The sequence below is a fragment of the Diabrotica virgifera genome, chromosome 9 (genome assembly GCF_917563875.1).
Source record: "Diabrotica virgifera virgifera chromosome 9, PGI_DIABVI_V3a".
NCBI classification, from domain to species: Eukaryota; Metazoa; Arthropoda; class Insecta; order Coleoptera; family Chrysomelidae; genus Diabrotica; species Diabrotica virgifera.
In genome coordinates, this window is record NC_065451.1 from 62522609 (window position 1) to 62542926 (window position 20318).

The 20318-nt window shown below is 32.5% G+C and overlaps 1 protein-coding gene across 4 annotated transcripts in view; it reads left to right on the forward strand.

Annotated features, from left to right (window-relative positions):
• Nucleotides 1-20318, forward strand: part of LOC114325182 (PRL-1 phosphatase-like) — a 113240-nt gene that overhangs the window by 49169 nt on the left and 43753 nt on the right. Inside the window, exon 1 of one of the 4 annotated variants that reach the window (XM_028273177.2) lies at nucleotides 1815-2427. The exons of the other annotated variants lie outside the window; for them this stretch is intronic. The gene's annotated coding sequence lies outside the window, so the exon portion shown is untranslated. Of the gene's footprint in view, nucleotides 1-1814; nucleotides 2428-20318 lie in introns of those variants that run through there. 4 annotated transcript variants of the gene reach the window in all.

Genomic DNA, 20318 nt, shown 5'->3' on the forward strand with positions numbered 1-20318 from the left:
CCACGGAGACAACGTGTCATTATGTGCGAAGATCGACTAACTAAACGGATTAAACTTTTGACATTTTTGAATTACATAAATCAAATTATTTTGATTTTGAATTGAAATGATTTAGAATTGAAAAAATACAACAAAACATAGAGTAAGAAAACAATATATTAGGTGAATATTGATAGAAATTTTGATGGTAATCAAATTATGTAAATAAAAGTATTACATACTATGTTTTTTGGTAGGTTCAAATAGGTAGGTACCTATGATACATTTACAATTATTACGTACCTGTTGCTTTAAAAACTATTTAAAAGTCACTACAATAATAAACTTTTTTGTTTCTGTCCTCACAACAATAAAACTAATATATTATACATTTGTTTACCTTCATATTGAACAATTATTTATTATTGACAGATCATTTCAACACCCAATCAGAGCCCGTATAACGACTAATATCATACTGTCGGTGTGCGCATGCGCGCAGATCAATATAAATTCACCCTTAATCTCAATCGCGCCTAAAGAAGTATAACTTCAAAAATTAAGCACTTTTTGAGGAAAACCCATTATATATTTTTTAGTGTTTAAAAAAAGCTTTATTTCTGTTTTTACAAAAAGTTTCTAGCATTAAATTTAAGCAAGTTACGCTCAAAATAAAGTTGGTCCCTGTTGTTTTTGCAAAAAAAGATCGGGAAGACCACCCCCTAATTAGCAACTTAAATGAAATTAATCGTTACCGCTCCACAAATTATTTTACTTATGTTATGTTTATAAATGATCTGTAAGTTTCATCGACTCAAAGTGCTTATTTTTGAAAAAATTTGGTTTCAAAATAAAATTTTTTAAAATTTAAATTTTGAAAAATATGTCTTTTTCAAAATAACTTAGAAATTATTGAAGATACCAAAAATCTCGAAAAACAAAAAAGTCAGATTTGCTTTTCTGAATATCATGTATTTTTTTGTTTTTCTGTTAGACAAAATTTGATTAAGATTTGGTGTTTCTAAATTTGCATACATTCGTGATCATTGACTCGTTCAACCCCTTTTAACTACAGCCCTTTCAATAATAAGCACTTTGAACCGATGAAACTTACAGATCATATACACAATATAGAGGGTGTTTCATTAATATTTGTCCATATAGTAACTGGAGAAACCTTAGTATAAAATACGAAGATTTAACCTAAAACACCTAATTAAAATATGGTTCCTTACTGAGTTACAGGGTGTTTTACCTAAAAATTTAAAAATTGTTTTGCTCAGTATTTTAAAACTATTCGACGTATACTTTTCATACTTGGTAGAAAGTGCGACTACTATACACCCTACTAAATTATGATAAACAAACGTTTCTAGCTACTACCAGAGGCGTACGACAGGGGATAGTGTTGGGTTGACCCTTCTCAAATTCTACGCTACTGGAGGAATTACTATTTTGGTGCCATTTTTGGATTCTCCAATACTTTCTACGTAAATAATGTACTATTCATTGGTAACGATAAAGTCATTAGTTTTCGAGATATTTGAAGTTAAATATGAAACGGCACAGTTATTTTGATTAATTTATGATATATGATTCATATATGATTCATATATGATTAAAATTTAAAAATTATTTGTATCTAGCACTTTAAAACTATTTGGCGTATCCTTATCATACTTGGCAGAAAGTGCAGGTACTGTACACCCAATAATGGGATTTATCTCATTATTAAAATCTTTTAAAAATCCTTAAATTAACTAAAGTATTCGTTAGATATTTATTTATAAAACAATAAGCATCACGCAAATAGATATTATAATAATTGCAAAGTAGAACACCTTAGTTAAAGTCCACGTTTTGCTTAGATCAACAAGGTCGATTATTCATTTTGACACACTAACGAGAATATACAAACATATTTACAAAACGAAGTATTTGATAAATATGGGAACACGATCAGATTTGAGTCATTAGTGGGTCAGTCGAATTAGTTAGTTAGGTTTGGGAGGTTGCTGCCGTTAGAGCAGAATAATGTTCTATCCTATCAACTGAATACATTTATATGGTATTAATTTAACCAAATAAAGGAGTTATGAGAATATAGTGTATTCCTGATAGTCAACCCCATTCCAGTATAGTAAATATCCAGTTACCACCATATGGCGACCTGAGAGACGGACTGGACTTCTGAAGCAGTAGAAATCAGGAAAGATGGCAAACAACTGGAAGAAACGAAGGAAATTTGTGGTAAAGTACCAATCCTCATATTAATTGGTATCGTTAGACTATATGGAGACTATATGGAGCTGGAGAGGCCAACGATAAGGGAGTCCAAATGGTAGACGTCGACATGGACGAAGGTTTGGAGACATGGGGCCACGCCCAAACGTCAAGAGGACAAAAATGGAAAAGAATGGACAATACCTAGTGGATAAATGTGTAATCGTGAGTAACTTTAGCTATTTTTTAAATTGCATATACAGTCTCACAGATATGAATATTTTTTATTAATATAATATAAACTTAATCATTTAAGAAGAACTAGAATTATTAATTTTCAAAAGACTAAGTTTTCACTCTAATGGCATATAGCATATCCCACCAGAATGAAAACAATGGGAACCTTCTCTGGTTACACCTCCGAGGCTTCTACAATTTGCAAGCCATACGGATGCTGAGACTAAGGAAGATGAGGGAATTCTACAATTTACAATTCACGTCCCATCTGCTTAGCGCGGTAAAGTTCCAACGAGACTGGTTCCCTTCATACTCCACACAGAGTAAATGTAAATCAAAAATGAATAACCATTTTCAATTTCGTTGCAAAACGAAAATACAGCCGAGCCATATTCCAGTCCAATCAGAGAGTGCTGCAAGCACCTCTACCGGTTTCGAAACTTATTAGTCTCTCATCAGGAGGCACATATGCTGCTCTCCCCGATCCAACCAAAACAAACCCCAGCGTGCAGTCGCGAATTGCAACGAACGAAATGGCATAGATGCCCTAGCGGCAACTGCTAGCAAAAGACTAAGTTTTCACTCTAATGGCATATAGCATATCCCACCAGAATGAAAACAATGGGAACCTTCTCTGGTTACACCTACGAGGCTTCTACAATTTGCAAGCCATACGGATGCTGAGACTAAGGAAGATGAGGGAATTCTACAATTTAAAATTCACGTCCCATCTGCTCAGCGCGGTAAAGTTCCAACGAGACTGGTTCCCTTCATACTCCACACAGAGTAAATGTAAATCAAAAATGAATAACCATTTTCAATTTCGTTGCAAAACGAAAATACAGCCGAGCCATATTCCAGTCCAATCAGAAAGTGCTGCAAGCACCTCTACCGGTTTCGAAACTTATTAGTCTCTCATCAGGAGGCACATATGCTGCTCTCCCCGATCCAACCTCTGATTGGACTGGAATATGGCTCGGCTGTATTTTCGTTTTGCAACGAAATTGAAAATGGTTATTCATTTTTTTTTATTAATTTTCACTTAAATATAATTAAATTAGGTAAAAAATTTTTTCGCATATTATTAAGTTTTAGAAGTATTTCACTAATTTAGAAGATTTTTTTGAGAATTACATATCATATATAGATAATCTTAATCGATAATTTTATTTTAATAGAAATATTACAATTCTTATATATTTTATATGGTAAGAAATAATATAATTATTTTTAACCATACGAGTACGTAAATAAGTTTATTTTGATTGATGTATTTCTGCTTTTTCTGCACTTTTTGCATAAGGAAGTTATTTTGTTTATAACAGTATTTACTATTTTTAAACTAAGGACTTAGAGCATAATGTAACTAAGAAACTGAACTTCTATTTAATTAGTAACAAAAATTTAGATTAAATATTAAGCTATTGTAGGTTTTTCTCATTACATATAATATATATATTACATATATTACATATAATACATATCATTACATATAATAGTAGTTTTTATGTAAATATTTTAATGGACGTTCACTTAATATTAATTACTCAGCAATTGCAAGCTGAAATTTTCTTTATGTATAGGAGATTTTCATGATATTTCAGGAGATTTTGATTATTCGGAAATTTTCATGATATTTTTTTTAACAGAATATGGTCTATTTTTATTAACACTTTCTTTCGATTTTTTTCATAATTGAATGCTGAATTTTTTTTTTATACCGACTTTTTATTTAAATTTTTTTAAATATCGGTCGAATTTTAGTATAAATATTTTATAATAAAGTACAATTAAAGACAATTTAGACAATAAAAACCAACTCTTGTCAAGGAAAAGGTACAAAATGAAAATTAGAAGATATTAGCATACCCATTTCGTGTTTTGAAACTAACTGGATCTCACCTAGACTGAGTATATCAGATCAGACAGGAATTTAGGGATGCAAGATGTAGAAGTTTTTTGTAAGCGCAACACCTATCCATTTTGTCTTTTTGGAACAAACCTTCTCACGACTAAGGACGTGCAAAAGGACCGGAAGCAAATTCAAGGGTATAAAGTTGCGAAAAACTACCCATCGAGTGGGTAAGGGTTAGAAAATGAAGAATTTATGAAGTAAATGATAATGAAGAATTATGAAAATAATACGAATATGAAGGAAGATATATGAAATATGAAGTAATTGATGTAAGGAAGAAATATGAATAATAGTAAGAAGAAGAATATGTTTAATAGTACACTGTGAAAAAAGTACTACGTATAAAGAAAATGAAGAAATATGTAATTATTGTGAAGTACCAGACAAGAAGAAGAAGAAAAAAAGAGATAATTTCTAATAGAAGAATATTAAAAATTGGGTGCATCAAAAGATTTGTCTTAAGGGTCTAGTGAAGAAGTAGAATTAACAAGTAAGTTCAAATGTATGTAGCAGTTGTAATTTTTTTTAAACCTCTGAAATCAAGGTAAAGTATAAAATACAATTTCTGAGTATAGCTTTTCGCGAGTCATAAGGAAAGAAATAACTAAGAATAGACGATGTTTGATAATTAGTGAAATGAATTGTATATATTTGTAAATTTTGTTTATATATTCCTTTGTAAAAATTTGTATAAATCTATACATATAACGTAGTCAGTTGATGATGGTAGTAAGAAAATTTTCTTCTCTTCGGGGAGGAAAAAGGAAGCACGGTATATGGCTCAGAAAATTTTCTTTTCTAAGGGGGATGATATAATGGGATTTATCTCATTATTAAAATCTTTTAAAAATCCTTAAATTAACTAAAGTATTCGTTAGATATTTATTTATAAAACAATAAGCATCAGGCATATTTGTTATAATAATTGCAAAGTAGAACACCTTAGTAAAGTCCACGTTTTGATTAGATCAACAAGGTCGATTATTCATTTTGACACACTAACGAGAATATACAAACATATTTACAAAACGAAGTATTTGATAAATATGGGAACACGATCAGATTTGAGTCATTAGTGGGTCAGTCGAATTAATTAGTTAGGTTTGGGAGGTTGCTGCCGTTAGAGCAGGATAATGTTCTATCCTATCAACTGAATACATTTATATGGTATTAATTTAACCAAATAAAGGAGTTTACCAATACATTAATCAAAATAAGCGTGTCGTTTCATTTTAAACTTCAAAGATCTCGAAAGCTAATGACTTTATCGTTACAACAGGCGACCCTATAGACTTTGTAATGGCAACCGAAGGGTCAATCGAATATATAAAAAAATTGGACATCTGTTTGTGATGCATTGTATAATGCATAAATCTAAATATATTCTGTGATATACTTAAGCCATACGCTAAATAAATAAATATCGTTACAAATGAAGAGTATATTATTTTCATATAAAGTATTGGAGAATCCAAAAATTGAACTAAAATAGCAATTCCGCCAGTGACGTAGAATTTGGAAAGGGTCAACCATTCACTTTCCCCCGTCGTACGCCTCTGGTAATAGGCAGAAACGTTTGTTTAACATAATTTAGGAGCTTGTACAGTATCTATACTTCCTGCCAAGTATGAAAACGATACGTCGAATAGTTTTAAAATGATGAGCAAAAATAATTTTTAAATTTTTAGATAAAACACCCTGTAACTCAGTAAGGAACTACATTTTATTTAAGTGTTTTAGGTTAAATCTTCGTATTTTGTACTAACGTTTCTCCAGTTACTATATGGACAATTATTAATGAAACACCCTGTATACACGAGTCAAGAAACTTGTGAAGTCGTAACGATTAAGTCCATTTAAGATATTAATTAGTGGGTGATTTTCTCGATTTTTTTTACCAAAACCAAAAGGGACTAATTTTATTTTGAAAGTAACTTGTTTAATTTTGATGTTAGAAATTTTTTTATAAAACAAAAATGAAGCTTTTTTTAAACACTTTAAATAAGTTGTAATGCATTTTCCCCGAAATGTGCTTAATTTTTAGTTATTTCACGTTAAAGTATTCCATTTGGAATTTGACGAATATGAACCTATTTTTCATTAGCTATAACTCTGCTTCTACTAAGTGTAGAGACGTGATATATACACCATTTTTTAAAAATTTTTACAGGCTATATTTTTGCTAAGAATGTTTTTTCGACAAAATACTTACTATTTGAGTTATTTACGAAAAACCGTCTAAAAGCGTGGTTATTTTGTTGAAAAAATGAACATATTCACTGCCAAATAACTCTAAAAGTATTGACTTACTGAAAAAACTCTATAGAAGAAAAGTTACTTAAAATTAGCCAGTTTATCCATTTCCTGACTTTTTTTGGACGAATATTTTTTCACCCACAAGAGGGGGTGAAAACCACTCCAGGCCAAAAGTACGTATCGGCACATTATCACTTTTTTTCTTTGACTTGTTAGCTATGTGTATGCCAAATTTCATGTCAAGTCTTCTTTAATATTTGTTTAGTATTCTTTAATATTTAGAACTTTTGCAATATTTTACCGTTAAAGAACGGACTACAAGGAAAACCTGGAATACAAGTGTGATACAAGTATTGAAGAATACAGGAAAATCGTGGTAGGAAGCCAAAGAATTAGCTAGGGATAGAAAAAAGTGGCGTAACTTCGTAGAGAATATCGAGTAAAAACGACACCTCGACAGCATCCCGTATAAGAGGAACATCGATTATTTGTATGATGGATGACCACAATGCATATAAAAATAAATCATATTGTTTAGAAGTTTTTGATACCTTTTGATTACTCGAAGTTTTACCTGTCATTCTTCTGTTCTAACAAGCTAGTAATATGAACGGAAAAGCTTCCAAAAATTAATTTTTTTTTGGAAATATTGGTTCAACAGTATTTTTAAAGAATGAACTTTATTAATAAAAGGTAAACACATATAACAGAAGAACCCCACAGATAGAAGAAAACAGACAAGCGAAGTTTACTTTCACTCAATTGCATCTTTGTTTTTCGCATTGAGAATTTTGTCCTCCAATGCAGTGGTGACGACAGCAGAATTTTTTATCAACCTTACCCCTTAAGCAATAACATCTTAAATAAATGACGTAAACACTAACTAAGCGCCTGACAGACGGGTTTAACATTTTACTGGTTATTTTTTTTTGTTAAATATTTTAATGCAAAAAAATATTTAGATGACTTACTGAAAGTAATACTTATCTAAAAAACAAAGTAATTGATCTAGTTTTTCTGTATTTATTAAAATAAAAAACATTATAACAAGAATGGAAGGATTGTTTGTGTGACTTTTTATTCCTGAAAAAAGTGTGATAAAAATGAAATAAATTAAAGAATCTTGATAAAAATTTATAATCAAGTTAAACAAAGAGTAATAAACATGAGAAAAAAAAAGTTTTAAAAAAAATGTTTAAACAAAAAAAACTAAAACACTAAAATTTGTACAGTGTCGCATTGGTAGTCTTTGGCAACATTTTCATCACAAATTGATCCCACTTCGCTTATGTCGTCTTCTACCTATCAAGTCATTTCAAAAGAGTTTCCTCATAGTATTTATCTCCTCATTTGAACATTTTGACGAACTGGTGCACATTATGTTTAATGACGAACTGGGCGCAAACACTAACACCCCCCGTCTATTAGACGGAAATCACACTTTGAGTCTAAATATCTTTCGAATAATAACCTGCCGAAAATTGCCGAATTCAATACTGCTAAATAACAACCTAACTTGGAAAGTCATAAACGGGTGACCTTCAAAATTTTCTAGGAAAGGAAATATCCCACTTTCAACGAGCGATGCCGTCTGAGAGACGGTGTGTTAGTACTTAAGGGTTACCATAAAAATGGCAAAGCGCTGTATCTATATGACTCGGGATTCGGGATTGATTGCCTCGAGAACAGATTCTGGGAAGGAATGAGCACGTCACGACCTCTAGTTACGTTTATGTCTAATCCGCAAAATGATACTTAACAAATGTATCTTGTCTACGAATATATGATGATGAGCTATTTAGAAAGCTGTAAAAACTTTTAAAAATCCCATTAAAAAAAATTTATTATCTAAAATAATATAGTAACTTATCGTTTTTTCTGTATTTTTAACGTTTGTTTACTGACATTTAGCTAGTCAATAGGCATACACATTGGCAACAACATCACATTACGAAACATGCTAATCATAAATGTATCTATTTCTAATATAGAAGCAGTGAGCATCGGACTAGATGCGTATGTCTCGTCTCACTAACAACAATACCCACCTTCAACTAAATATACACTTTATCGATAAATACAGCAAAAACCAGGAGAAAAAAGTCATGTGTGTAGAGATGGCATATTGCGATTTGAAGTTGCTCGGTCAGTCGATTCACTGAAAAGGTTTGATTAACACGATCTTAATTTTTGTTGGATCTTAATATTTCTAATAGTCTGGGCTTATTATCTGAGAATAGGCCATTTTTGGGAAAAGTTATTTACCAGCAATTTTATTGCTGGAATCGAATTATAAGATCCTATATATTAATAATATAGGTATGCAAAGTCCTCAGATAGTGTGCTACTTTTTTTATAAACAAAATGGCGCCCGAAAATCGTGTTTTTTCAATTATTGCTCTAGAACTCCGAAGATTTTAACTTTACAACAAAAACACTCAAATACAAATTTACCGTGATTAAATTCTGCATAGAGATATGTTTTTCCCGATCTGCTCCGACAAAAATTTTCCTCGGAAAATGCGGGTTTTCCCAACAAAATCTTTAATTTTCAAATAAAGTTTTAGATAAGTAATTATTTACCAGTAATTAAATAATTTGGTGACTTAAAAGCCTTCTTGGTTTAGATTATAGTTCCAGAAGCTGGTGAAAATTAAACGAATATTTTAGCAACAATTCAATTGTTAATTAATAATTTACGGTCGCAATAATAACCAAAATAATTATGATACACTGATCAAACTTTGAAATCTTATAAATATGAGATATCTATTTAACATTTTGTCGACAAAATATAATTTTTTTATTTTTTTGCATAATCTTTAAATGTTTAAAAAAAATAGTTATAAACAAATTAACGTTTCTCAGAAAGTTTTTATTATATTATAATTTTAAAAAATAGCTAAAATGCGCATTTAAAATATCTTGAAAATGAATGCTTTAAAACTTTTTTGCAACCATCTGCAAAAAAGTTATGAAACAGCAAAATAAACATACGATTACTACGGTGTTAATAATTTTTTTAAATTATTTCAAAGCGTAGAAGTGAGTTTAAAGTACAAGCTAATTATTTATATAACAATATCGATTATCAGCTTAATGGTTATATTTTAATTAAAGATTATATATATATATATATATATATATATATATATATATATATATATATATTTTTGTAATTTACACGCGCGAAAGTAGAATAATACAGTACCGTAGCTACCCGCCCACATACACAACTCGCGCGAGTCAGTTGCTTCGAGTGAACATTTTATCTCCGGCTCTGTATCAAGCCTACTTTCGCGCTAAAAATTACAAAAAAAAGTATTTTTATTCTTTGATTAAAATATAACCATTGCACTAATTTTTGAGATTATTTGTGAGTAATTAGATTGTACCATAGACTCACTTTTAAGCTTTGAAACAATTAAAACAAATTATAAACAATGGAGCTATCGTATATTTATTTTGCTGTTTCCTAACTTTTTTGCAAATGGTTGGAAAATTTTTTTAAAGCATTCATTTTCAAGACCTATGAAATACGCATTTTAAGTATTTTTTAAAATTAGAATATAATAAACAATTTCTAAGAAATGTTAATTTGTTTATAACAATTTTTTTTAAACATTTAAAGATTATGCAAAAAAATGAAAAATTATATTTTGTCGACAAAATATTAAATAGGCATCACACCTATATAATCTTTCTAAGTTTGATCAATGTCTCATGATTATTTTGGTTGTTATTGCGACTGTAAATTGTTAATTAACAATTGAATTGTTGCTGAAATATTCGTTTCATTTTAACCGGCTTCTGAATTTATAATCTATACCAAGAAAGCTTTTATTTCACCAAGCTATATAATTATTGATAAATAATTACTGGCCCAAAAAATTTATTTGAAAATTCGAGATTTTGTTGGGAAAACCCACGTTTTCCGAGGAAAATTTTCGTCGGAGCAAATCGGGAAAACATGCCTCTATGTAGAATTAAATTGGGGTGAGTTTTTATTTGAGTATTTTTGGTGTAAAGTTAAAATCTTCTGAGTTATAGAGCAATAATTGAAAAAAATACGATTTGTCGGCGCCATTTTGTTTATAAAAAAAGTAGCACACTATCTGTGGACTTTGCATACCTATATTAATAATATGTAGGATCCTATAATTCGATTAAACCAATAAAATTGCTGGTAAATAACCTTTCTTTGTACTTTACTAATTAGACCAACGTATTATAACTATTTTTTTTTAATTTAAAGATTATGCAAAAAAAAGAAAAATTTATATTTTGTCGATAAAATATTAAACAAGCATCTCATCTTTATAATCTTTATAAGTTTGATCAATGTATCATGTTTATTTTGGTTATTATTGCGATCGTAAATTGTTAATTAACAATTGAATTGTTGCTAAAATATTCGTTTAATTTTCACCAGCTTCTGGAATTACAATCTATACCAAGAAATCTTTGATGTCACTAAGTTATTTAATTATTGATTAATAATTACTTACCTAAAACTTTATTTGAAAATTATAGTTTTTGTTAGGAAAACCCGCATTTTCCGAGGAAAATTTTCGTCGGAGCAAATCGTGAAAAACATATCTCTATGCAGAATTTAATTACGGTGAATTTTTATTTGGGTGTTTTTGTTGTAAAGTTAAAATCTTCGGAGTTATAGAGCAATAATTGAAAAAAATACGATTTGTCGGCGCCATTTTGTTTACAAAAAAAAGTAGCACACTATCTGCGGACTTTGCATACCTATATTATTAATATATAGGATCTTATAATTCGATTCCAGCAATAAAATTGCTGGTAAATAACTTTTCCATGAATTTTGCTAATTAGCCCAGAGTATAATATTATTTAAAAAGATAGAACAATTTACAGAACAGAAGTCAATGATATAAACCTTCTGTCTGCAACTCTGTTCACCGTACAACTGAGTCGTAAAACAAAAAAAGAGTGTGTGTACTTTATACGCACGTAAGAAGTTATACTCCTATTTTTATGATTTTATATCTTAAACATTTTATGTATTTTTATTCAAATATTAAACTAATTTTAATATTTAAAATTACAACAAAAACTAAAAATAACGTTAATACGTCATTTATTTTGAACTGGAGCGTCCCAGCAATTGCTTTTATTGTGAGGAATCGTATAAACTCTAAAAAACGTCGTTTTTCGACATAAAATTTATAGTATAATTTTTCATGGGCTATAGCCTTTTTTTAGACAATTTTAATAGAAGTATAACTAGTCCAGAAAGCCACTGCGCATCCGCTAGGAAAAATATTCTAATTCGGATTTTTTGCACAATCTTACTCAAAAAGGACTCCTTTTAACAAATTTGCATGTTGCCAGGACCAAAAGGTGGTCAAAAATTTTTTAAACGTTTTTTTTTTGTTTTTCTCCTAGAATTATTTTTTTTGCATGGAACAAAGTTTTTTTAGGTTTTTTGGATCATTCCAAACAGAAAAGGTCTTTAGTGATTTTTCTCTAAAAATGATAGTTTTTGACATATAAGCGATTAAAAATTGAAAAATTGCGAAATCGGCCATTTTTAACGCTCAAAAACTATGTGAAAAACTGAAAATTTGAATGTTGCCAAGGTAGGTAGATATTCTTTAAACATCGATTGATGAAATCCCGAAGAGTTTTTTGTAATATAATATTCAAAACTCCTTTGTTTTTAATTTCTAATCACGCGTGCGCGACACTGTTTTCCACCGTTGTATGTGTATACAGTATGGTGCAAATGAAAGGAATAAATTCGTTATTTCGTAAACCGGCTACTTTAAGAAAATAACCCGAAACAGGTCGATTTTTATTTTTAAGTTATGATATTGTGGCATGTATGGTATACTAGTGACGTCATCCGTCTGGGCGTGATGACGTAATCGATTATTTTTTTAAATCAGAATAGGGGTCGTGTGGTTGCTCATTTGAAAGGTTCTTCAATTCTCTATTCAGTAATGTAAACATTTACATAATTATTTATACAGGTTGTCCAAAAAATTTTTATTAAATTAAATTATTTGACAAAAAATAATTAGAAGGACACCCTGTATAAATAATTATATAAATGTTTATATTACTAAATAGAGAATTGAAGAACCTTTCAAATGAGCTAGCACACGACCTCTATTCTCCTTTAAAAAAATCATCGATTACGTAATCACGGCCAGATGGATGACGTCACTAGTATATCATATATGCCATAATATCATAACTTAAAAATACAAATCGACCTGTTTCGGGATTTTTCCTTAAAGTCGCCGGTTTACGAAATAACGAATTTATTCCTTTTATTTGCACCATACTGTCGGTGGAAAATAGTGTCGCGCACGCTTGATTATCAATTAAAAAACAAAGGAGTTTTGAATACTGTATTGCAAAAAACTCTTCGAGATTTCATGAAACGATGTTTAAAGAATATCTACTTACTTTGGCAACATTCAAATTTTAATTTTTTCACATAATTTTTGAGGGTTAAAAATGGCCGATTTCGCAATTTTTCAATTTTTAATCGCTTATATGTCAAAAACTATCATTTTTAGAGAAAAGTCACTAAAGACCTTTTCTGTTTGGAATGATCCAAAAAATCTAAAAAAACTTTGTTCCATGCAAAAAAATAATTTTAGGAAAAAAACAAAAAAAAATCGTTTAAAAAATTTTTGACCACCTTTTGGCCCTGGCAACATGCAAATTTGTTAAAAGGAGTCCTTTTTGAGTAAGATTGTGCAAAAAATCCGAATTAGAATATTTTTCCTAGCGGATGCGCAGTGGCTTTTTGGACTAAACTGCTAACGTGCGTTCAAAGTATACACACATTCATTTTTTCTACATTAATAAGTCCACAAATATGTATAAAAACTATTTAAAAAGTTGACACAACTATAAACTCACTTTTGTTTATGTTCTCACAACTTTTAAAACACAACTTATGATAATAACATAACCATAACCATAATAATAATAACCTGTGGGAGTTTTTTGCAGTTCTTCTATCAGGCGCGGCTCCCTGCGAATGGGGATGCTTTCTGGGTATTCGTAGCGCCAATACCCAGAGAGTAGCAGGGATACTTGCCGTGGAAAAAAAACTGACACCTGGCAGTAGGTATAAAATGCACACCCATGAGAATGGAGATTAATAATTTATGTTTAGTATCGCTGCCTGGGGATCGCCAGTGCACGAGTGCACGTCTGGAGCCGGCGCTGGACGTGACAGCATGCGGGACCTCAGTGGCAGGGTATTGAGGAGGCATGACCCGTCGACCCTGTCATACAATCAGCTACAGCCCAACCACAACCACAAGCGAGCCAAACAACAGCAAGAGCTCCACTCGCTGAAGGTGCTGCGCCGGAACATCAGCCGGCGCTCACTCAAGCGGGACGACCGAGGCAGCGCATGAAATGGACTGTGTCCATTAATGAAAACATTTTGCGCTTCTACTACAAGGTGACAAACCTCGGTCAAGAAACAAACGGCTACCGACAACAGCTGTATGCCGAATTTTGCAGGACGTACCCAGATATTCAAGTATCGGAGCAACGAGTATCAGACCAATACCGGGTAATTATAAGAAACAACCTTATCCTAGAGACTAGATGCAATACCATCAGAAGCGAAGTCAAATGGGAGATTCATAACAATGTAGTAATTGAAGATCAAGTCCCTGTTGAAGTTCATGAACAGATTCCTGAGCTTGCCATACAAGAAGCTCAACCTGACAATACAGAGCAGGAAAACACCGAGTTACGTGATAACCTAGTAAGCGAAATGGCACGTGCGGTACAGAAATTTAATGGAACAAACCCACTTAGCAGACCACCGCTACCACGAATAAACTCTTTTAAGGAACTGGGGGCGCTGTTACAAATTGTGAACACTGAAGTCCTACCCAATTATGTCGTAGAAGCCCACACATTAGAATATTTGCACATGCTAATCTATTGTGCAGCAACAGCAATTGCTAATGTAATGGGCATTAAGATCAGAACACGACGGGGTACTAACAATGGAAGGACTGATAACAGAATTGCACCCTGGAAAAAAAGACTGCTCGGAAAGATTGAATTACTGCGTAGGGATATTGGTCAAGTCACCGAATATATACGAGTTGTAAGAAGTAGAAAAGTCATCAGGAGAGCTGAAGAAATAATACTGCAAAACACTCACGATATGATCCAGAAAACAACACAGCCCAACAGTGCCTGGATACATTAAAACAAAAACTCTCCATTTATTCAGGACGACTAAGAAGGTACAAAGTGAGTATCAACCGAAAATCCGACAATGCACTTTTTGAGACTGCTGAGAAAGCCTTCTATCGAAAACTCAATTCCACCGTAGAAAATCTCAATAAGTTTTACACAAGCCAAGAAGAAATTCATGAGTTTTGGGGAAATCAACTTTCCACTCCAGCTGATCTTAACAACAATGCTGGATGGATAGAAGATACGACACAGAACTGCCAACACTACACTACTACTCTCTACGAACCCTTCACCACTGAAGAAGTCTCAAATATCATCAAAGAGCTTCATAACTGGAAATCTCCTGGACCAGACGGAGTTCAAAACTTCTGGCTTAAGAAGTTTTGGAGTGTTCATGATTGCTTATCAACACTAATTAATAATGTTATTTCTAATCCGCAGGAAACACCATTATTTCTAACTCAGGGAAACATTTATTTAATACCGAAGGATCAAAATAACACCCAAGATCCAGCCAAATACCGCCCAATTACTTGTCTTCCAACTTTGTATAAATTGGTCACATCCTGTGTAGCCCGACGTATCTACCAACACTGTGCACTGAACAATATCCTAGAGCCTCACCAGAAAGGATGCGCTAAGGGATCCATGGGTCGCAGCTTATCATCGACTCAGTCATTTCTAATCAAGCATATTCCAAAAAGAGGAACTTATTTACTGCCTTCATTGATTACAAGAAGGCCTTTGACTCAGTGACGCATGAATGGCTTATAGATATATTCAGAATATATAAAGTCGATGATAATATAGTGACTTTTTACAGCATATAATGACAGTGTGGAAGACTAGAATTCACCTTCAAATACTTGGTGAAAATAACGTCGAAACTGAAAATATAGCAATCAGCAGGGGCCTGTTCTAAGGAGATTCCTTAAGTCCACTGTGGTTCTGTCTAGCTATGAACCCACTATCTCAGCTATTGAACTCCACTGACGCAGGTTTTAGCATCAAAAATAACAACAATGTGGTGGCGAAGCTTAATCATCGGTTGTATATGGATGATTTGAAATTAATGGCTTCCACTCAAAACCAACTAGATGAGATGCTAAGAACTGTAGAATCCTTTTCAAATGACATTAGTATGCACTTCGGACTAGACAAGTGCCGTGTTTTAATATAGTCAGAGGAAAATCACAGTTCGGAGGATTCGATATGCAAAATGGCCAGAACATCGAGGACATGGGTGAAAACGATATGTATAAATATCTTGGAGTAAAGCAAGCGCGGAAAATTGACCATAAGCAAATGAAAACTGAGATAACTGCGGAGTTTATACGAAGGGTAAAATAGCTGCTTCTTTCATACCTTAACAGTAGAAATTTGTTTAAGGCACTAAATACCTACGCATGTTCCGCGCTTAGCTGTTCGTTTGGCATTGTTAGGTGGACAAAAACGGACATAGAGAATCTTCAGCGAAAAGTAAGACACACTCACAAAGGCACAAAAATACCATCCTAAAAGTGCAGTAGAAAGAACGACAACGACATTACCACGGAATCTAGGAGGAAGAGGACTTATGGATATAGGTGAGCAATTAGATAAACAAATTGCTAATTTAAGAACTTATTTTCAGATGCAAGCTGAGACATCTAATTTATATCACGCTATCTGCGCAGTAGATGACACAACACCGATCAAACTGAGGGAACCACAAATGCGCATAAACCACCTCAATAAAGACGAAAAAATGCGCACCTGGATGGGCAAATCTCTGCACGGGCGACATCCCAATGAGGTCAGCCAAGACTATGTCGACAATACAGCGTCGAACTATTGGTTGACATCAGGAAAGATGTTCCTGAAACGGAGGGTTCATTATTGTCCATTCAGGATCAGGTTATATCAACCAGAAATTACCTGAAATATATCGTTAAAGACCCTCAGTTTCAAAACGACAGATGCCGAGATGGATGACAAGCCCAAGAAACCATTCAACATATTACAGGGGGCTGTCAGGCATTTGCTGCAACTGAATACAAGGAACGGCATGACGCAGTGGGAAAAATCCTTCATCAGGAGATAGCTATCAAGCTGGGACTTCTCCAAACGGACCATCTCCCATATTATCAATACGTCCCTGAGAGTATACTTGAGGATGGCAACTACAAGCTATACTGGGACAGCACTATGCTCACAGACCGAACAGTGGCACATAATAGACCAGATCTCGTACTAGTTAATAAATTAACCAGACAAACAACACTAATATTGATGTGGCGATAACTAGCAACAATAATCTACGTAGTAAATTTACTGAAAAAATCGCAAAGTATAGAGATCTGGAACTTCAAATACGAAGACAATGGAGAATGCAAAGTACCCAGACGATACCTATTGTTATGTCTACTACTGGAGTCATTTCGAAGAACCTCCTCGAAAGCATAAAAAGGCTGGGTCTAAATGAACATCTTTACAAGACCATGCAGAAAGCTGTACTACTCGCAACGGCCAGATGTGTACGAAAATTTGTGGGAGATACACCTGCATACCAAGTCATCTAGGGCTCGAAAACACTGAAAGAGTCCCACCAGAGCTCAATCCTTTTGATACCGTAGGTATCTGGGATGAGTCAATTTTCCCCTTAGAGGGAGTGTGAGCCGTATGGCTAAATCTGGACCATAATAATAAAAATGACAACAATGACAACACATTCTTTAACTACAGCCGCCATATTGGATAATTTCTGACATTTCATTGGAATACCCAATCAGAGTAGACTTATAACGTATCTGCGCTTAGCACCAACAATTTTTTATGAATTCGCGCACATTTACATGCATTCCCAGTCGCCCCTAAAAAAGTATAACTTCAAAAATCGAGTTTCAAATAATTAATATCATTGGATTGCTCGGTCCATTAATCCACGACAAATTAAGTGTATTATTACCTTGTACTATTTGCAACAATGCTAAATATAGTGATGTTAAGAAATAATCACATTACAGGTCCAAACATTAAATTTACCATATTGACCAAAAACTTTGAGCAAACCTCGAAATACATTTCGATTTCTTCCTTTGACTGAAGGTCCTAACTTTTCAGTCAAACGTCGAAAGAAAAATAATCTGCTGCTGCAGCAACCTAAACAGTTTAAAGGAATAAGTTGCAGTTATGCAAGGAAGAATCCAAGAGGAGTTTGTTAATAAATCAAAATAAAAAATATATATAATATACCCAAGAAACATAGAGGCAATGTGACAGATTTAAATATTAACGAATAAGAGTTGAAATATGAATAGGTAGAATAATTTAAATATCTTGGGGTCTCAGTTAATGGAAGTAATGGTAGAAGCATGGTAATCAATCAAAGAATCCTGACAGAAAACAGAACGTACTGGAAATACAACTTCCTCAAAGATAAGAAGCTTACTCAGAAGACTAAACTTAAAATTTACAGAGCATAAATTGGACCAATAATCACATATTATGGTGCTGAACTAATGCTTGACACAGAAAGATGAGAAGAGATTGAGGATCCTGGAGAGAAATATAATTCGGAAAATAGCGGGTCCACCAAACTTAAGGTAATAGTAAATTTAGAAAACATGAAATACGAAGTAAGATAACTTGTGAAAGGAGAACACATCGTTAGATTTATCAAAATACAGAGTATCAGATGGATGGGACATACAGAACGGAGAAATCCAGAAGCCGTTAATAAGAAAATCACCAAATGGAGACAAGTCTCAGGCAGATCACGAGCAAGACTGAAAACGAGATGGGAGAACCAGATAATTGCAGACCTTAAGAAGATGGGATTTAGAGAATGGACAACCATAAGCAAAAACAGGAACAATTGGAGAAATATTGTAGAAGATTCCAAGTCACACAACCAACCGTAAAACCAAAATGTTAATACACTCTTCTCGACAAGTGACTCAAAAAGATCCAAAGAGGGAGGCAATCACTGCGCTAGAAGCGTAGATGCAACAATGAGGATGATGACATAAAAAAATTATCAATATAAAATCTAGAAGTGATAGAAAAATTCGGTCTACGAAAAACGATTTAGAACATTGATATCTTCGTGAGGAAATGGTTCTTCACAACAACAACTAATATATTTAAAGCATCAGTTAATAAAATAATTATAGCCAGAATGATGGCCAATATTCGAATCGATTAGGCACCAAAAGAAGAAGAAGATATCTTCATATTTATGATACAACCAGGGGTCGCCAACTTCTTGAAAATTTCAAGATCTTGTCTTGATTTCAAGACAAGATCAAGACAAGAAATAATTTTAGATTTCAAGACAAGACAAGAAATTTTATGTTAATACCAAGATTTCTTGTCAAGAAAACAAGAAATCTTGAAATATCTTGACTAATAATAAAAACTAGATTTTAGTTTAAATAACAAATTTAGGACATTTTTAAATCGGAATTTATAAGCCATGAATTAAGGCAGATGACAATTCTTATGGAGTCAATGCCTAGCCGGTTTCTTGGCTTTGTTATTGTTAAAGTTGCTCTTGAAAATAGGCTTTCCGCAGATGTTGCTGGCGTTCCGAGAAAATCCTTGGCCATTTTCGATAATGACGGCTAGATATTTTCGTGTCTTTTTCACCCATCAAGTATATTCCCAGAATCTGCTGATCTAGGCTCATTTAACTATTTTTCAATTTCACACTTCCAAGATTGTAAGTTATCATTATCAGCTTTCTTAAATAGGTAAGTAATATCTAAATCAAATTCTTTATCTTCTTTTTTCAGACTAAGTACTGGTTCTGGTATTGGATTCTGTAACTGTAGATCATTCTGGAATTTATTAAAGTAGTTAGCTTTAAATATTTCTTCAAATTTTTATTTTGCCAATCATTCTGGAATTTATTAAAGTAGTTAGATTTAAATATTTCTTCAAATTTTTATTTTGCCTCCGATTATAGAAGCTTTCCCCAAGATGAAGAGGAAAATGCCTCTACTTTAGACCGAGGATTCAAAATAAGAACTATACAGGATATCCAATTAGTTTTGTTTAGTGTAGGAAACAGAGGTTGAAATGCCCTTTATTAAAATGCTTCATAATATATAATTTTGTGCACTTTCTTATTACCCATGCATGTACACCAGAAGCAATTTATTTATGCAACCCCTGTAGCCAAAAATAAATAAATAAAGGGGGGGTTGAAAAAAATATATTTTTTTTTGCTTTTCGACCCATATGGATATATGCTACATCAATAGGATTTTTCATAAATATATATGATTCTTGCAACATTCCTAAGGAAACTACCCCTTTCCTTGGAAATAAATTGAACAAACTCCCCCTATCCCTTGTAGAGCATGTTTTTACGATTTTCTCATTACCTATGCATTTTTTTAAAACACAACTTATACAGAATTAAAGAACACTATTTTCTCTACAAATGCTTTGGCGTGCTTTTAAACCTCCAGTTTTTGTTTTTTTTTTTCGTCAACTATTCATT